This window comes from Capra hircus, chromosome 19, assembly GCF_001704415.2.
Source record: "Capra hircus breed San Clemente chromosome 19, ASM170441v1, whole genome shotgun sequence".
In the NCBI taxonomy this organism is placed as follows: Eukaryota; Metazoa; Chordata; class Mammalia; order Artiodactyla; family Bovidae; genus Capra; species Capra hircus.
Window position 1 is genome coordinate 20,861,951 of NC_030826.1, and position 18,687 is coordinate 20,880,637.

The 18,687-nt window shown below is 40.1% G+C and overlaps 1 protein-coding gene across 2 annotated transcripts in view; it reads right to left on the reverse strand.

Annotated features, from left to right (window-relative positions):
- Positions 1-18,687, reverse strand: part of SSH2 (slingshot protein phosphatase 2) — a 243,713-nt gene that overhangs the window by 160,496 nt on the left and 64,530 nt on the right. The window lies entirely within an intron of this gene.

Here is an 18,687-nt window from a genome sequence, read left to right on the forward strand (position 1 = left end):
GATGACTGCAGCCATGAAATTAAAAGATGCTTGCTCTTTGGAAGAAAAGCTACGACCAACCTAGACAGCATATTCAAAACCAGAAACATCACGCTGCCAACAAAGGTCCATCTAGTCAAAGCTATGGTTTTTCCAGTAGTCATGTATGGATGTGAGAGCTGGACCATAAGAAAGCTGAGTGCCAAAGAACTGATGCTTCTGAACCGTGGTGTTGGAGAAGACTCTTGAGAGTCCCTTGGACTGCAAGGAGATCAAGGCAGTCAATCCTAAAGGAAATCAGTCCTGAATATTCATTGGAAGGACTGATGCTGAAGCTTCAATACTGTGGCCACCTGATGTGAAGAACTGACTCCTTGGAAAAGACCTGATGCTGGGAAAGATTGAAGGCAGGAGGAGAAGGGGACGACAGAAGATGAGATGGTTGGATGGCATCACCAACTCAATGGATATGAGTTTCAGCAAGCTCTGGGAGTTGGTGACGGACAGGGAAGCCTGGCATGCTACAGTCCATGGGGTCACAAAGAATCTGACACAACTGAGCAACTGAACTGAACTAAACCATATACACAAAACATGGAAACTAAGGTCATGCCCTTAAGGCATAGGGACCACTCAGGGAAGTGTCACTACCCAGTGAAGGAAATACCGCAGGTTCTGCACTGCTTTTGGTAGTTTAAATAGTGCAGAATAGTTCAGGATAGAGGCTCAGTACCAGATCAGTGGAAACCAAGAATCGGGTGATGGGTGAAACAGGTGAAGAGGATTAAAAGGTACAAACTACCAGTTATAAAATAAGTGGGGATATAATATACAGCACAGGGAATAGTCCATGTTATAATAACTTTGTACAGTGCAGAATGTATAAAAATACTGAATCGCTATGTTATACATCTGAAATTAATATTCAAAGTCAACTATACTTCAATAAATTTTTTAATTTTAAAAAGGACAATATGATAAATAGAGTAATAAATATCTACCTTATATCTGCTTCCCAGCCAAGTTTTTCTCCCTAAGAGCAATTGCTGTTTTCCATTTTTTGTATATTACCATATACAATCTAAGCATATATAAGAATCTAAATATATTCTTTTTTCACCTGTTTTGGTTTTGAGTTTTTGTTTGTTTTACACAAATGATACACATATTGCTTCATGTCCTGGTGTTGTTGTCTTGGTGGTATCGTTTCACAATAGGAGATAATTTCACATTGGTTCACATGGAAACTCCACGATGGACATTTAGGATATTTCTAATTTTTTGCTATTATAAATGATGCTGCAATGAATAGCTTTGAATATCAATTTTTATACATATAGGAATATTTCTGGAGGATAAATTTCTCCTAGTGAAATTTCTGGAGCAAATGCTAGGGGCATTCAGAATTTTGATAGACAATTTCTAAATTGTCCTCAATGGTGGCAATTTTAATTTACACCCCATCAACAATAAATAGCAACGCTGCTTCCCCTGTGATTCTGCCAACACAATGCAATCATCAAAATTTTTTGACCTCTGCCAATCTGAGAGGTAAAAAATGGTATTGGTAATGAAGACTATTGAATATCTTTACATATGTTGAAGAGCCATTGGTATATCCTTTTTTGTGAAAGTCTGTTAATTACTTTTGCACATTGTTTTGTTTGTGGTCTTTTAAAAAATTATAGAACACATTATGTATTATAGAAATTAGATCTTTGTCATGTGTTGAAAATCTTTCTCCCAATGTGTTGTTTGTTTATAGGATCCTTTAATGTAGAAGTTTTGACTTCTTATATTTGAATTTATCAAAGTTTCTTTTATGGTTTCTGAGTTTTGTGTCAATTTTTTTTTAAAAGTCTGTCCTGCTCCAAGATTATGAAAAAAGTTTCTCCTGTATGTTCTAACTTGTAATATTAATTTTTTTTTACATTTAATTCTTTGTTGTGCTGTGCTGTGCTTAGTCACTCAGTCATGGCTCCTCCGGTCCATGAGGATTCTCCAGGCAAGAATACTGAAGGGGGTTGCCATGCCCTCCTCCAGGAGATCTTCCCAAACCAGGGATCGAACCCAGGTCTCCCGCATTGCAGGCAGATTCTTTACCGTCTGAGCCCTTTAATTCTCTGATCTGTAATTTATTTTGTCATAAGAGTGAGGTAGAGCTGCAACTTAATTTTTCCATTTATTTACTTTTTCACTTAACATTTCAAATATAATTTCTCACAAAATTAGTTTTCATGTTTTTCATTGTAATGGCTCCACTGAATTAATATTACCATAGTTTACTTAACCATCCCCTCTCTCCTACTACTAAACATATTCATTACTATGTTAGTACATATACTTTTCATTTTAAATAATCTCTTCAGAGGACATTTTTAAGAATTAGATTTCTGGGTCAAAGAGTTTAAGGATTATTATAACTAAACTGTCAGACTGCCAGGATCTAATCAATTTATAACCTTTACCAATACAATCAAGTAAGATGTATACATGAATATCAAGCACAAATCTTTTCCAAACAGAAAATTACACTAGGCACTATTTACATCTAAACAGGCTCATAATTTAGAATCTAAAAACTTGCATCACACTTCTACAGGAACTGACCAGCCGAAGAACTGTTATTTCCTGGGAGAAAAAAAGAGTAAGTAAACAAATTCTTTTGGAGCAAAGGGCAATGCAGAGGCCTCTGCTGGAAAATTCTAAGACAGTAACTTGGCAAATCAAGCATTACAACAGAGTGAGAAGAAGACGGCAGCATTTAAATTCAAGACGGTATTTCAAGACTGTCTCCCTCTGTCCTTTCCCTCCCCAGGAATGGTTTCCCTTCCTCCTACATTCTTTCCAAGTACCTTGAGGTTCTCAGCACCATCTAACACTTCTTAGCATCTTCCATGAGCAGTCTTCTGCTAGGTTCCCTATATCAGGGCCTTCAAATTAAGTTCAAGTAAGGCCAGGAACAACTCACTCCAGTACTCTTGCCTGGCAAATCCCATGGACGGAGGAGCCTGGTAGGCTGCAGGAGTCAGACACGACTGAGCAACTTCACTTTCACTTTTCACTTTCATGCACTGGAGAAGGAAATGGCAACCCACTCCAGTGTTCTTGCCTGGAGAATCCTAGGGACGGGGGAGCCTGGTGGGCTGCTGTCTATAGGGTCACACAGTTGAACACGACTGAAGCAACTTAGCAGCAGCAGCAAGGCCAGGAAATAAGATGTTGATTCCAAGTGGAACATCTACCCCGGCCCATGCATGCCAAGAGGGCACTTCCTCATGCAAATATATCTAGTGTATTTACAGCAGAGATGCTCAGCTTCTTTGCATCTCTCTATCATTTGCTGAAATTCACATACTACTCGCCACCTTTGTTCCTCCCCCTTCTCTATGCTGCCTCCTAGGGCTCTTTTTAAAGAAGCATTTCAGGAGGCAAACTTCTGAAAAGATTATCTTACTGTTTAATTTCTTCCTTTAGGATACCCCTTCTGGAAACTTCATACAGTGTCATGGTATGAATGCTGGTCAGACCAGAGAGGAGAGTCACAAACCTGGGGTAGGTTTCAAGTACAGGTCTGACAGGCAGCAGGCATGGTGAGTAGAGCTTTCAGAATCAGGCTTGAAATTTACTACTTACTAGATATGACTCTAAGTAAACTTCATAACTATTTTGAACTAAAATATCACCATGTTAGGCCCTTCTTGATTATCTAAATCACAATTCTGCCTCGTTATTCTTTATTACTATTTCCCCATTTGTATTCTTCATGGCACAATCACAGGTTGAAACTGAATTATTACTTGATTTTTATTATGTGTCTTCCCCAATGGACTGTAAGTTCCATAAGTGTAGGGTGTGACTTGTTCATCACTGGATACTCATTTCTCAGCATGGGGACTGCCACAGAGTACACTCAAGTAAGAGTAGAATAAATGAGCTCCGTTTTCTTATCTCAAAACATGGATAAATAACTACTCATATCAGAGATGTAGTATGAGAGAGTACACATAAAAACATTTAGGACAGAGTGAGGCACATGGTTCGTGCTCAACAAATGTTAAGCCATTATTTGAGTTACAGTTCTCAGAAGTCATGGCCTTTGTAACTTAATTTTCTTAATTGTAAAGTGAAAGGAAGAATGACTAGACTTCCCCTACCGCCAAAGCACACTGTGAGATTATAAAAACATAAACAAAAGACATTAAGAGGAACTCAGAAGACAAGATCCACTGAGGTTAAGAATTTGTTAAGTCTACAACTCTCCCATGACATCTTAATCAGAGCCATTACTGCTCTCTCCAAGGTTAGTCGTTCTTGCCTAATAGCTCTGCAATCGGGATTTCACCCCTAGCAGAGGAAACAGACTGGGAGAGCAAACTAAGCTGAGGAGGACTGCTTGAGCGTAACAGTGGCAGCACTCTAGAAATTCATAGAAAGAATGGAAAATCAATCTGGCTACAAAATATCCCAGTGATATATCCAATTTCTGGTGATAAATACTATCTTACTTCCTAAAACACAAAACTTGATTGTTATTAAGCTACTTCCTCCTTCTCTACGTTTCTAACAACATATGTCTTTATTATATTTCAAATTCAGTCTTCAAGTGCCGCCAAATCTGTAATCTTATAAATCCTCCCTAGGGAACTTCTATGAACCACTATTCTTTTTTTTTTTTAAGACATCTTTATTTTTAATTTTTTTTGGTCGCGCTAGGTCTTGGTTGCTGCTTCCGAGGTTTCTCTAGTTGCAGCGAGTAGGGGCTATTTTCTAGTTGCAGGGTACGAGGTTCTCATTGTGGTGGTTTCTCTTGTTGCTGCGTATGGGCTCTAAAGAGTGGGATCAGTAGCTGTGGCTGGCTTAGTTGCCCTGTAGCATGTGGAATCTTCTGTACTAGGGTTCAAACCCATGTCTTCTGTATTTGTAGGCAGATCCTTAACCACTGGACCAACAGGGAAGTCCAAAGTACTGAAGTTTTTTTTTTTTAATTCATTAATTTTTATTTACTTATTTGGTTGCACACGGGGACCTTTAGTTGCAGCACGCAGGATCCAGTTCCCTAACCAAGGATCAAACCTGAGAGCTCAGAGTCTTAACTGAGGAAATCTCTGCTAAGTCACTTCAGTCGTTTCCGACTCTGTGCAGCCCCACAGACAGCAGCCCACCAGGCTCCCCCGGTCCCTGGGATTCTCCAGGCAAGAACACTGGATTGGGTTGCCATTTCCTTCTCCAATGCATGAAACTGAAAAGTGAAAGTGAAGTCGCTCAGTTGTGTCCGACTCTTAGCGATCCCATGGACTGCAGCCTACCAGGCTCCTCCATCCATGGGATTTTCCAGGCAAGAGTACTGGAGTGGGGTGCCATTGCCTTCTCTGGAGGAAATCTCTATGAATCACTATTCTTAACTCTGGCTGCACAAAGAACCGTCTATGGATCTTTGTAAAGAATAAAAATGTTGAATTATCTAAGATTCACTGAACTAGGAACTTCCTAAAGTGAGATTTGATTGTCTGTATTTCTGCAAAGTTTCAAGATTATTATGCTGCAAAGCCAGAGTTAAGACCTACTGTTTCATTTGCTCTTGACCTCCTAGCAGGAGAAGAACAACATTCTATTCAAGGGTAAAGGCAATCCAGCACAAAGTTAAGGGCTCAAGCAGGGAGTGCCAGGCAGACTTGAGTCCCAGTATCAGCATACTCACATATCTTACGCAAGCTTATGTCTTCTCAACTTTAAATGGGAAATACTAAAAGTACTTATGCTCAGAGACTTGGATTTTAGACGTTATAAGAAAATCATTTAGCACATCCAGTAAATAGTAAATGCTCAACAAATTGTCTCACTAACCTTTCAAAGGGCAAATTATTTCCAAGATATAATTTTTTTTAAGTCTGTACAATTTTATTAATGAAAAACCTACAAGTCCTGCCATCTCCTGCTCTGCTTATTCTCCTAAACCAAAACAAAGGGAAAATATACCTGATCAGGCCTTGGCCTCAGTTCATGGAAGCAGGATAACTCAGCTAGAGCTTTTATTTGGTTGGTTTTATAAATTAGGCCAAGTTCTTGGTTTCTGCCTGTAGTTGTTTAACTGCAACATTCTGCATAGTCTCATGCCAGATGTCTCAAAAATATGTCTCTGGCCAAAAGAAGGACCAGAAACCAGACCAACACAAATCCAGCACAGGAAAGCAAGATGTGCTAGAAGCATCGTTTTCAGATTCCTTTAGCCAAGACACAAAACTACATGCAACTTGCAAATCACTGTGCCAGGCGCTATGGCAAACACTAAGATGGATAAGAAAAACTTTCTGGCCCTTCAGTAGTCATTTTATGAATTTAAATAACATATTTTACAGGTCGCCATGAGTTAGTCATGCCACAGGCCAAACCAAGGATGGTGAAAAGAAGCAAAGACAGTCAGGATGCCCACTTTTTCCTCCTCCTTCCCCCCAGAGCTGGACTATGAACTTAATTGTGCCCACGGACAACAGTGGCATTGTCCTGACTCTGCTGAAGAGATGATGACATCAGGGAATCCTATATCTGCCTCTGCTCTCAGCACAGATAATGTGCCAGACCCAGAAACCATCTCATTTAATTCTAACAATGCTATGAGACAGGTGCTATTGTTACACCTGTTTTACAGATGGGGGAAGTAAGGCTTAGTCAAGTGGAGTCACATAGCCAGTAAGAGTGACTTAACTATGAGCTGCGACTCTTACTCAGGCTGTTAGAATCTTAGCCTGAACTCTTTAAAGATTACATGATGCTATATATGGAATCTAGAAAAACAGCACTGATGAACCTATTTGCAGGGCAGAGACAGAGATGCAAATGTAGACAATGGACTTGTGGACATGGAGTGGGGGGAAGAGAGGGTGGGCCGAGTCGAGAGAGTAGCACTGACATGGCCGTGTGCACAGCAGGCAGCGGGGAAGCTGCTGCAGAGCAAAGGGGGCTCAGCGCAGTGCCCTGTGACGGCCGCGAGGGGTGGGGTGAGAGGGGGTGGGGAGGCTCAAGATGGAGAGGACATACGCATACTTATGGCTGAGTCATGTTGTTGTACGGCAGAAACCAACACGACATTGTAAAGCAATTATCCTCCAATTAATTTTTTTTAAAGGTTACACAATGCTTATCTCTGATTCTGGAGTTCAGAGAGGTCATCTAAAGAGCATAGCCTGATGCCTACATCAAAATCATATGGTCAAGAAGTCAGGAGAGTGGTTATCTCTCTCCTGAGAGATAGAGGGCCAGAGGGTGAGTAGTGATGGGAAGGAACCAAGAAGGGGGTGATGGAGGAAGGGGAACTCGTGGAGGGGAGTAGTAATACTCAGTCTCTTGATCTAGGTCCAGGTGACAGTTTCTTGGTGTGTTTGTAAAAACTCCAGTTTGTGAAAATTCAAGATAAACATGAAAGTATACCTTTCTGTATGTATATTTTATTTTAATAAAAATATAATTCACAAAGTGTAAAAGTGCTCTTTGATTCTTTTCTATGCCAGATCCTAGCACTGTTGACTCAAGAAGAGTAAGTCTTAGTAGTCTTGTTGAAAACTTTACCCCTTATTGACACAGAATTTGTCAAAATCCTTAGTAGGGTTTGACCCACCTAATTTCAGTATCTTGCTTCTCTTTTTAACAGAAGCCTAGCCAGGGAATTTCACTGAATAAAAGTTAGTTGCATTCTACCTGAGGTAGCAAATGCATACGGTCAACTCTTATTATTCCACTCCATCTTACATTTTATTCACTCTTTAGAGTTTACAAATGTCGTAGATTGGAGCTCTACGAGCTAAAAAAATTAGCATAGCTAGAGTTAAAACAGTGGTTCTAAACCCTTCCCTAGTGGCTCAGCTGGTAAAGAATCCACCTGCAATGCAGGAGACCTGGGTTCAATCCCTGGTTGGAAAGATCCCCTGGAGAAGGGAATGGCAACCCACTCCAGTATTCTTGCCTAGAGAATCCCATGGACAGAGGAGCCGGACAGCCTACAGTGCATGGGATTGCAGTCGGACATGACTGAGAGACTAACACTTTCACTTTCATTTTCACAATCCTGGATTCATATTAGAATAACCCTGGAAGCCTTTAAAAAATACCAATATCTGGGTCCCACCCAGAGATCCTGGTTTAACTGGACTGAGGTAAGACCCTTTTATTAAATTATTTTAAAAGGTCACCAGATGATTCTAACATGCAGCCAAGATGAGAGCCACTGAGTTAAACTATAAAGCTAATTTTTAAAGTAGCCTTTGTACCAAAGATTACTACAAATCTCATTTCTCTTCAAATCACTTAAGACTTAAAAAAAAGAAAAGTTGAAAATTAGTTCTCATTTGTTATTCTAGGATAAAAACAGTTGAGATATGCTTTATTCTGGAACAACAACAACAAAAATTACCATAGGAGGCTTTCTACTGGCATAATGTTTTGGATCAGAGTCCCTCCAAGGGAAAAAAATAGGAATACTGTTCATGGTGAAGCTGTTTCTGCCACTAGCAACACTTTTAACCTGTTTTCTGACCAGGTGCTCTAGTCAGCAATCTCTTTGCTATGCAGCAGAAGTGAGGCAGAAAAAACTCAAATCATTCTGAACTCTGGATAGACAGCTGTTCACTGTTGGCTAACTGGCCGTTTGAAACTCGTAATAAAACCCACACAGCCTTAGCAACGAATTTCCCTTTTTAAATTCTTTTTACATTTGTGTGTGTTGGCTAGTGAAATGGTGTCTTTGCAAGTGAGTCTGAAAAAGAAATAAAACACACACACAGTACAGGGAGCTGAAAGGAAGAGGGTAAACACAAATCATCAGAAATGACCAGGTGCACATGCTCGCTGGCCCACATACCATTATCACTTTCCAACCAACCAGTTTGTTATCACTCTAGCTGTAGGTTTATCTACAAACATCCTTTTTGTGCTCACAATTTCTAGAGATTTAGAAAAGAAGATTTCCCAGCAATTTCCAGTTCTCCCCTCCTAAGTGCAGTTTTACTTTTTAAGCCAACAAATCATTCATTATTTTTTACCATTCTGGGTTTACACCATATGCTGGGTTTACCCAGTGGCTCAGCAGTAAAGAATCCCACCTGCAATGAAGGAGACAAAGATTCAATCCCTGGGATGGGAAGATCCCCTGGAGAAGGAAATGGCAACCCACTCCAGCATTCTTGCTTGGGAAATCCTATGGACAGAGGAGCCTGGCAGGATACAGTCCATGGGGTCAAAAAGAGTTGAACATGATTTAGCAACTAAACACCACCACTACCATATTCTAAGACTTAAAACATACAAGAAAACTAGGATGCTTCCAAAGAAACCTGAAGATTAAGACTCTTATCTTCAAACCATAGGCTGGCTACTTATTTGAACCAGGGTTTATCTTAATGCTAATACTTATTAATATTCTATAATCCTTCATCTTGAATTTAGTATTAGCCAAGTTAAATATTCTCTCTCTCCCAAAGCAATTCTCTTACCCCACTGCATGTGAAAACCTCCGTAAATGTTGCCACTAGAAGGGTACTGTTATATTCTGAAACACCTGCCCTGCCCTAGAAGAGAAAGCAAACCTAAAGTTTAAAAATGTAAAGTATCTAAACAAAAGGAGAAAAATCAAATCAATAAAATTATAAATGAAAATGGAGAGATCACAACAGACAACACAGAAATACAAAGGATCATTAAGAGACTACTATCAGCAATTATATGCCAATAAAATGGACAACTTGGAAGAAACGGACAAATTCTTAGAAAAGTACAACTTTCCAAAGCTGAACCAGGAAGAAATAGAAAATCTTAACAGACCCATCACAAGCATGGAAATTGAAACTGTAAATCAGAAATCTTCCAGCAAACAAAAGCCCAGATCCAGACGGCTTCACAGCTGAATTCCACCAAAAATTTAGAGAAGAGCTAACACCTATCCTACTCAAACTCTTCCAGAAAATCGCAGAGGAAGGTAAACTTCCAAACTCATTCTATGAGGCCAGTTCAGTTCAGTTCAGTTCAGTCACTCAGTCGTGTCCGACTCTCGGCAACCCCATGAATCACAGCACACCAGGCCTCCCTGTCCATCACCATCCTCCTGAGTTCACTCAGACTCACGTCCTCGAGTCCGTGATGCCATCCAGCCAACTCATCCTTGGTCGTCCCCTTCTCCTCCTGCCCCCAATCCTTCCCAGCATCAGAGTCTTTTCCAATGAGTCAACTCTTCGCATCAGGTGGCCAAAGTACTGGAGCTTCAGCTTCAGCATCATTCCTTCCAAAGAAATCCCAGGGCTGATCTCCTGCAGAATGGACTGGTTGGATCTCCTTGCAGTCCAAGGGACTCTCAAGAGTCTTCTCCAACACCACAGTTCAAATGCATCAATTCTTCGGCACTCAGCCTTCTTCACAGTCCAACTCTCACATTCATACATTACTGCTGGAAAAACCACAGCCTTGACTAGACGGACCTTAGTCGGCAAAGTAATGTCTCTGCTTTTGAATATGCTATCTAAGTTGGTCATAACTTTTCTTCCAAGGAGTAAGTGTCTTTTAATTTCATGGCTGCAGTCACCATCTGCAGTGATTTTGGAACCCAGAAAAATAAAGTCTGACACTGTTTCTACTGTTTCCCCATCTATTTCCCATGAAGTGATGGGACCGGATGCCATGATCTTCGTTTTCTGAATGTTGAGCTTGAAGCCAACTTTTTCACTCTCCTCTTTCACTTTCATCAAGAGGCTTTTTAGCTCCTCTTCACTTTCTGCCATAAGGGTGGTGTCATCTGCATATCTGAGGTTATTGATATTTCTCCTGGCAATCTTGATTCCAGCTTGTGTTTCTTCCAGTCCAGCATTTCTCATGATGTACTCTGCATAGAAGTTAAATAAGCAGGGTGACAATATACAGCCTTGATGTACTCCTTTTCCTATTTGGAACCAGTCTGTTGTTCCATGTCCAGTTCTAACTGTTGCCTCCTGACCTGCATACAGATTTCTCAAGAGGCAGGTCAGGTGGTCTGGTATTCCCATCTCTTTCAGAATTTTCCACAGTTTATTGTGATCCACACAGTCAAAGGCTTTGGCATAGTCAATAAAGCAGAAATAGATGTTTTTCTGGAACTCTTTTGCTTTTTCCATGATCCCGTGGATGTTGGCAATTTGATCTCTGGTTCCTCTGCCTTTTCTAAAACCAGCTTGAACATCACGGAGTTCACGGTTCATGTATTGCTGAAGGCTGGCTTGGAGAATTTTGAGCATTACTTTACTAGCATGTGAGATGAGTGCAATTGTGCGGTAGTTTGAGCATTCTTTGGCATTGCTTTTCTTTGGAATTGGAATGAAAACGGACCTTTTCCAGTCCTGTGGCCACTGCTGAGTTTTCCAAACTTGCTGGCATATTGAGTGCAGCACTTTCACAGCATCATCTGTCAGGATTTGAAACAGCTCAATTGGAATTCCATCACCTGCACTAGCTTTGTTCGTAGTGATGCTTTCTAAGGCCCACTTGACTTCACATTCCAAGATGTCTGGCTCTAGATTAGTGATCATATATTCATGATTATCTGGGTCATGAAGATCTTTTTTGTACAGTTCTTCCATGTATTCTTGCCACCTCTTCTTAATATCTTCTGCTTTTGTTAGGTCCAGACCATTTCTGTCCTTTATCAAGCCCATCTTTGCATGAAATGTTCCCTTGGTATCTCTAATTTTCTTGAAGAGATCTCTAGTCTTTCCCATTCTGTTCTTTTCCTCTATTTCTTTGCATTGATCACTGAAGAAGGCTTTCTTATCTCTTCTTGCTATTCTTTGGAACTCTGCATTCAGATGCTTATATCTTTCCTTTTCTCCTTTGCTTTTTGCCTCTCTTCTTTTCACAGCTATTTTTGTAAGGCCTCCCCAGACAGCCATTTTGCTTTTTTGCATTTCTTTTCCATGGGGATGGTCTTGATCCCTGTCTCCTGTACAATGTCACGAACCTCATTCCATAGTTCATCAGGCACTCTATCTATCAGATCTAGACCCTTAAATCTATTTCTCACTTCCACTGTATAATCATAAGGGATTTGATTTAGGTCAGACCTGAAATGGTCTAGCGGTTTTCCCTACTTTCTTCAATTTAAGTCTGAATTTGGCAATAAGGAGTTCATGACAGAATGTGGTCCACTGGAGAAGGGAATGGCAAGCCACTTTAGTATTCTTGCCTTGAGAACCCAATGAACAGTATGAAAAGGCAAAATGATAGGATACCAAAAGAGGAACTCCCCAAGTCATTAGGTGCCCAATATGCTACTGGAGATCAGTGGAGAAATAACTCCAGAAAGAATGAAATGAAGGAGCCAAGGCAAAACCAATACCCAGTTGTGGATGTGACTGGTGATAGAAGCAAGATCCGATGCTGTAAAGAGCAATATTGCATAGGAACCTGGGATGTCAGGTCCATGAATCAAGGCAAATTGGAAGTGGTCAAACAACAGATGGCAAGGGTGAACATCGACATTCTAGGAATCAGTGAACTAAAATGGACTGGAATGGGTGAATTTAACTCAGATGACCATTATATCTACTACTGCGGGCAGGAATCCCTCAGAAGAAATGGAGTAGCCATCATGGTCAACAAGAGTCCAAAATGCAGTACTTGGATGCAATCTCAAAAACAACAGAATGATCTCTGTTCGTTTCCAAGGCAAACCATTCAATATGACGGTTATCCAAGTCTATGCCCCAACCAGTAACACTGAAGAAACTGAAGTTGAACGGTTTTATGAAGACCTACAAGATCTTTTAGAACTAACACACAAAAAAGATGTCCTTTTCATTATAGGGGACTGGAATGCAAAAGTAGGAAGTCAAGAAACACCTGGAGTAACAGGCAAATTTGGCCTTGGAATGCGGAATGAAGCAGGGCAAAGACTAATAAGAGTTTTGCCAAGAAAATGCACTGGTCATAGCAAACACCCTCTTCCAACAACACAAGAGAAGACTCTACATACGGACATCACCAGATGGTCAACACCGAAATCAGATTGATTATATTCTTTGCAGCCAAAGATGGAGAAGCTCTATAGAGTCAACAGAAACAAGACCAGGAGCTGACTGTGGCTCAGATCATGAACTCCTTATTGCCAAATTCTATGAGGCCACCATCACCCTAATACCAAAACCTGACAAAGATGCCACAAAAAAAGAAAACTACAGGCCAATATCACTGATGAACATAGATGCAAAAATCCTTAACAAAATCCTAGCAATCAGAATCCAACAACTCATTAAAAAGATCATACACCATGACCAAGTGGGCTTTATCCCAGGGATGCAGGGATTCTTCAATATCTGTAAATCAATCAATGTAATACACCATATTAACAAATTGAAAAATAAAAGCCATATGATTATCTCAATAGATGCAGAGAAAGCCTTTGACAAAATTCAACATCCATTTATGATAGAAACTCTCCAGAAAGCAGGAATAGAAGGAACATACCTCAACATAATAAAAGCTATATATGACAAACCCACAGCAAACATTATCCTCAATGGTGAAAAATTGAAAGCACTTCCCCTAAAGTCAGGAACAAGACAAGGGTGCCCACCTTCACCATTACTATTCAACACAGTTCTGGAAGTTTTGGCCACAGCAGTCAGAGCAGAAAAAAATAAAAGGAAGCCAAATTGGAAAAGAAGAAGTAAAACTCTCACTGTTTGCAGATGACATGATCTTCTACATAGGAAACCCTAAAGACTCCACCAGAAAATTACTAGAGCTAATCAATGAATATAGTAAAGTTGCAGGATATAAAATCAACACACAGAAATCCCTTGCATTCCTGTACACTAATAATGAGAAAATACAAAGAGAAATTAAGGAAACAATTCCATTCACCATTGCAATGAAAAGAATAAAATACTTAGGAATATATCTACCTAAAGAAACTAAAGACCTATATATAGAAAACTATAAAACACCGGTGAAAGAAATCAAAGAGGACCCTAATAGATGGAGAAATATACCATGTTCATGGATCCGAAGAATCAATATAGTGAAAATGGGTATACTACCCAAAGCAATCTATAGATTCAATGCAATCCCTATCAAGCTACCAATGGTATTTTTCACAGAGCTAGAACAAATAATTTCACAATTTGTATGGAAATACAAAAAACCTTGAATAGCCAAAGCAATCTTGAGAAAGAAGAATGGAACTGGAGGAATCAACCTGCCTGACTTCAGGCTCTACTACAAAGCCACAGTCATCAAGACAGTATGGTACTGGCACAAAGACAGAAATAGAGATCAATGGAACAAAATAGAAAGCCCAGAGATAAATCCACACACCTATGGACACCTTATCTTTGACAAAGGAGGCAAGAATATACAATGGAGAAAAGACAATCTCTTTAACAAGTGGTGCTGGGAAAACTGGTCAACCACTTGTAAAAGAATGAAACTAGAACACTTTCTAACACCATATACAAAAATACACTCAAAATGGATTAAAGATCAAAACGTAAGACCAGAAACTATAAAACTCCTAGAGGAGAACATAGGCAAAACACTCTCTGACATACATCACAGCAGGATCCTCTATGACCCACCTCCCAGAATACTGGAAATAAAAGCAAAAATAAACAAATGGGACCTAATTAAAATTAAAAGCTTCTGCATAACAAAGGAAACTATAAGCAAGGTGAAAAGACAGCCTTCAGAATGGGAGAAAATAATAGCAAATGAAGCGAATGACAAACAACTAATCTCAAAAATATACAAGCAACTCCTGCAGCTCAATTCCAGAAAAATAAACGACCCAATCAAAAAATGGGCCAAAGAGCTAAACAGATATTTCTCCAAAGAAGACATACGGATGGCTAACAAACACATGAAAAGATGCTCAACATCACTCATTATCAGAGAAATGCAAATCAAAACCACAATGAGGTACCATTTCACGCCAGACAGAATGGCTGCGATCCAAAAGTCTACAAGCAATAAATGCTGGGTGTGGAGAGGGTGTGGAGAAAAGGGAACCCTCACTGCTGGTGGGAATGCGAACTAGTACAGCCACTATGGAGAACAGTGTGGAGAGTCCTTAAAAAACTGGAAATAGAACTGCCTTATGACCCCACAATCCCACTGCTGGGCATTCACACTAAAACCAGAATTGAAAGAGACATGTGTATCCCAATGTTCATCACAGCACTGTTTATAATAGCCAGGACATGGAAGCAACCTAGATGTCCATCAGCAGATGAATGGATAAGACAGCTGTGGTACATATACACAATGGAGTATTACTCAGCCATTAAAAAGAATACATTTGAGTCAGTTCTAATGAGGTGGCTGAAACTGGAGCCTATTATACAGAGTGAAGTAAGCCAGAAAGAAAAACACCAATACAGTATGCTAATGCATATATATGGAATTTAGAAAGATGGTAATGATAACCCTGTATGTAAGACAGCAAAAGAGAAACAGATGTATAGCACAGTCTTTTGGACTCTGGGAGAGGAAGAGGGTGGGATGATTTGGGAGAATGGCATTGAAACATGTATAATATCATATAAGAAACGAATCACCAGTCCAGGTTCAATGCAGGATATGGGATGCTTGGGGCTGGTGCACTAGGATGATCCAGAGGGAGGGTACAGGGAGGGAGGGGGGAGGGGGGTTCAGGATGGGGAACATGTGTATACCCACGGTAGATTTATGTTGATGTATGGCGAAACCAATACAATATTGTAAAGTAAAAAAAAAAAAGTATTCTAAACCAAATAGTTTCTACATTTTAGATTTTTCTTTCTTTTCATCTGCCTTCTCCACATTCAATTCTAGAAGGTAGCTTTCCTTTTCTTTCTTTAACAACAAAAAGCTTAACACCTCTCCCTTTTACTGGGCTATTCAAACACAAAATGTGTTTTGATTGCACACAGGAAAAGTGCATTCCCTCCAAGGGTATAATATCCAAGCAAAGGAGTATCCATCCCTCTTCCTGCCTGGTAGGGTAGGGGAGGAGTCAGAAAAGCAGAGAAAGGAGAGAAAGAATTAAGTTGTATTCTTAGGAGATAAACTAACACAACAAGCATTTTCCTGACCTATAGGCTAGGGAAGAAATAACCCTACAATGGGGATGAATCCAGTTATTTCAGCTGAAGTCCACAATCACCATAACTGGAAACCCGGGTCAGGCAGAGCTCTTTTCCTCTAAGGCAGGAGAGCAGTAGGTATGAGGATGGGAAATGAAGAGAGCCTCAGGAGTCTTCAGCGGCTGCTGCAGCCACCAGTACCCAACCTGCTCTAGTCCCTGTCTACATTCTTTCTCATCTGGAGCCAAAGTGAAACTCCTGCTGCTTGGGCCAGTGTCTTCTTCCTTTATGACCTCTTTCAGTCACAGGTTCACCGTACTCTAGGGCAGGCAGTCCCTCTTCCCATCATGGAGGCCTCCAGTGACCCTGTGCATAGCAGAGGGAGAATTAGCTGCTTCTGCTTCTACCCTGTATCTCGTTCCCTAGAGGCTGAGTGGGACCAGGGAAGGGGCAGAGGTCTCTCTACATTCCTCTCCTCTCTTTCATGAAACCCCCAGGAGATGTCAGGCAGCCAGCCCTCTTCCAAGCCCTCATCCCTTCACTGCCTCCAGCCAAATCTCCTTCCACTCACCCACAGATCTCTTCTCTTCTCCCCATGTACTGCATTTCCATGAATACCATGAGACTAATCTGTTGAATGGTAGATTAAACATTCTCCTAGAGTAAATTCTTTTTAATTTCCACTTTACTGGGGGTATAATTGACAAATAAAATTGCAAGCTATTTAAAGTGTACACTGTGGTGATTTATATATGAATACATTGTGAAACGATTCCCCTCATCTGGTTAATACTTTATATGTATATATATATGTATATGTATATATTATATTGGTGAGTATATCTATACATATGTAATATATATGTATATATACAGGTTATATATATATATATAAATAATCCCATGGACGGAGAAGCCTGGTAGGCTACAGTCCATGGGATCGCAAAGAGTCGGACACGACTGAGCGACTTCACTTTCACTTTCATATATACATTAGTGAGAACATTTAAGTTCTGCTCTTTTAGCAATTTCAATTATAAAATACAATGTTAACTACAGTCACCGTGTTTTACATTCAATTCTCAGACCTTATTTACCTTGTAGCTGTATGTTTGCTCTTACGGTAGATTTTATATTTTATGCCTAACTCCCACAGCCTTGGGACTGGGAATTTGTACATGAGAATCAATCAAGACTTGGTGAATGAATGAATCCATGCGTAAGTAAAGGAATGAATATAGCTGACCAAAGGTCATATTTCTGTTATCCCAAGGTTGACTGAAGAAGTTCTTTATCTTCTACTTTTCATTACAAGTTAACTTCTATTTCAAATAGTTACCAAGATCCCTACCATTTTCTTTGAAGGAAATCCAAAGTGGGGATTTCAGTCAGTTTGCTCTGCAAATAATTTTGCTTTAGAGTTTAAACCTTCAAATTGGGAAGGACCTTTTCAATCTCCTTTGATGTGCAGAGTGGGAATGGGAAGGTGAGAAAAAAAAAAAAAAGTGTGGGAAATACTCCTTGAACAAACAAAACAGGATGATCCAGTACCTTCACAGGTGAAGCCAGTCAAGTACATGAAACCGCTTTTGCTCTCAGAGAGGCAACAAACCTGACTTAAATGACTGAAAGTTCTGGCAATAAAATCAAGCAATGGGGCAACTAAGCCCACTTGCCACAACAACTGAGGTCAGCATGCTCTAGGGTCGTTGAACTTGAGACTACCGAGCCCACGTGCCCTAGAGCCTGCACACCACAACTAGAGAGTAGCCTTCGCCCTCCATAACCTGAGCAAGCCCGCTTGCAGCACCGAAGACCCAGCACAGCCAAAAATAAATAAATGAATAAATATTTTAAAAAAGCAAGCAATGCAGAGTAATCTGCAAATATATATACCCATCTAATTTTTCCTAATGGGGAAAACTATTAAAACTAGAATCTTTTCCCTATGTGTCCAACTTCATAAAAATCTTTATGTGGACTGCCATGCACCAATCTCTGTACGACAAAAATCAGCCAAAACAAGTAGGATTAAAAACATCCTCAGTCCAAGTGCAGAGGACCCCACTGCAGACTGAACCAAATAAATCTTGTAGGATACTACACGTAAGGAGACCAGTACACATTCCATCACTGATGATGCTGCCTGCCGATAATGCGTTCACTGACGGCTGCCAGCTAAGATCTGATGTCAGCGCTGCTCCTGCTTATCGCACAACACTAGGCAAAGAATATAACCTTTCCACCCTCAGTCTGACATCTGCTACGTGTAGATAATAAATGAGTGTTCATGTGAATTCATTAATGTTTTCAAGTCCTAGGGAAGTGAGTTATTAGTGAGTCACAGTAACTGACTTCGTGCCATTTCAGACTCTTCATCAGTGCTGAATGAAGTGCAACCAGATGAATCAACATAATAGTTGAACAAGGTCCTAAAACAATGATCATCTTCACTGTGTCATGAAGGTGAAGTAAAGACAGTTTAAAGCAGACAGTACTATGCTGGTATACTTCACAGGCACAACTTCGAGAGAGAGTTTTCATTGATGAAACTTTAACAATACTTATAGAATACCTACTATGCACAATAAGCATTCTGGAATAGACAGAATCCAGATTTTATGATCGAGGTTTA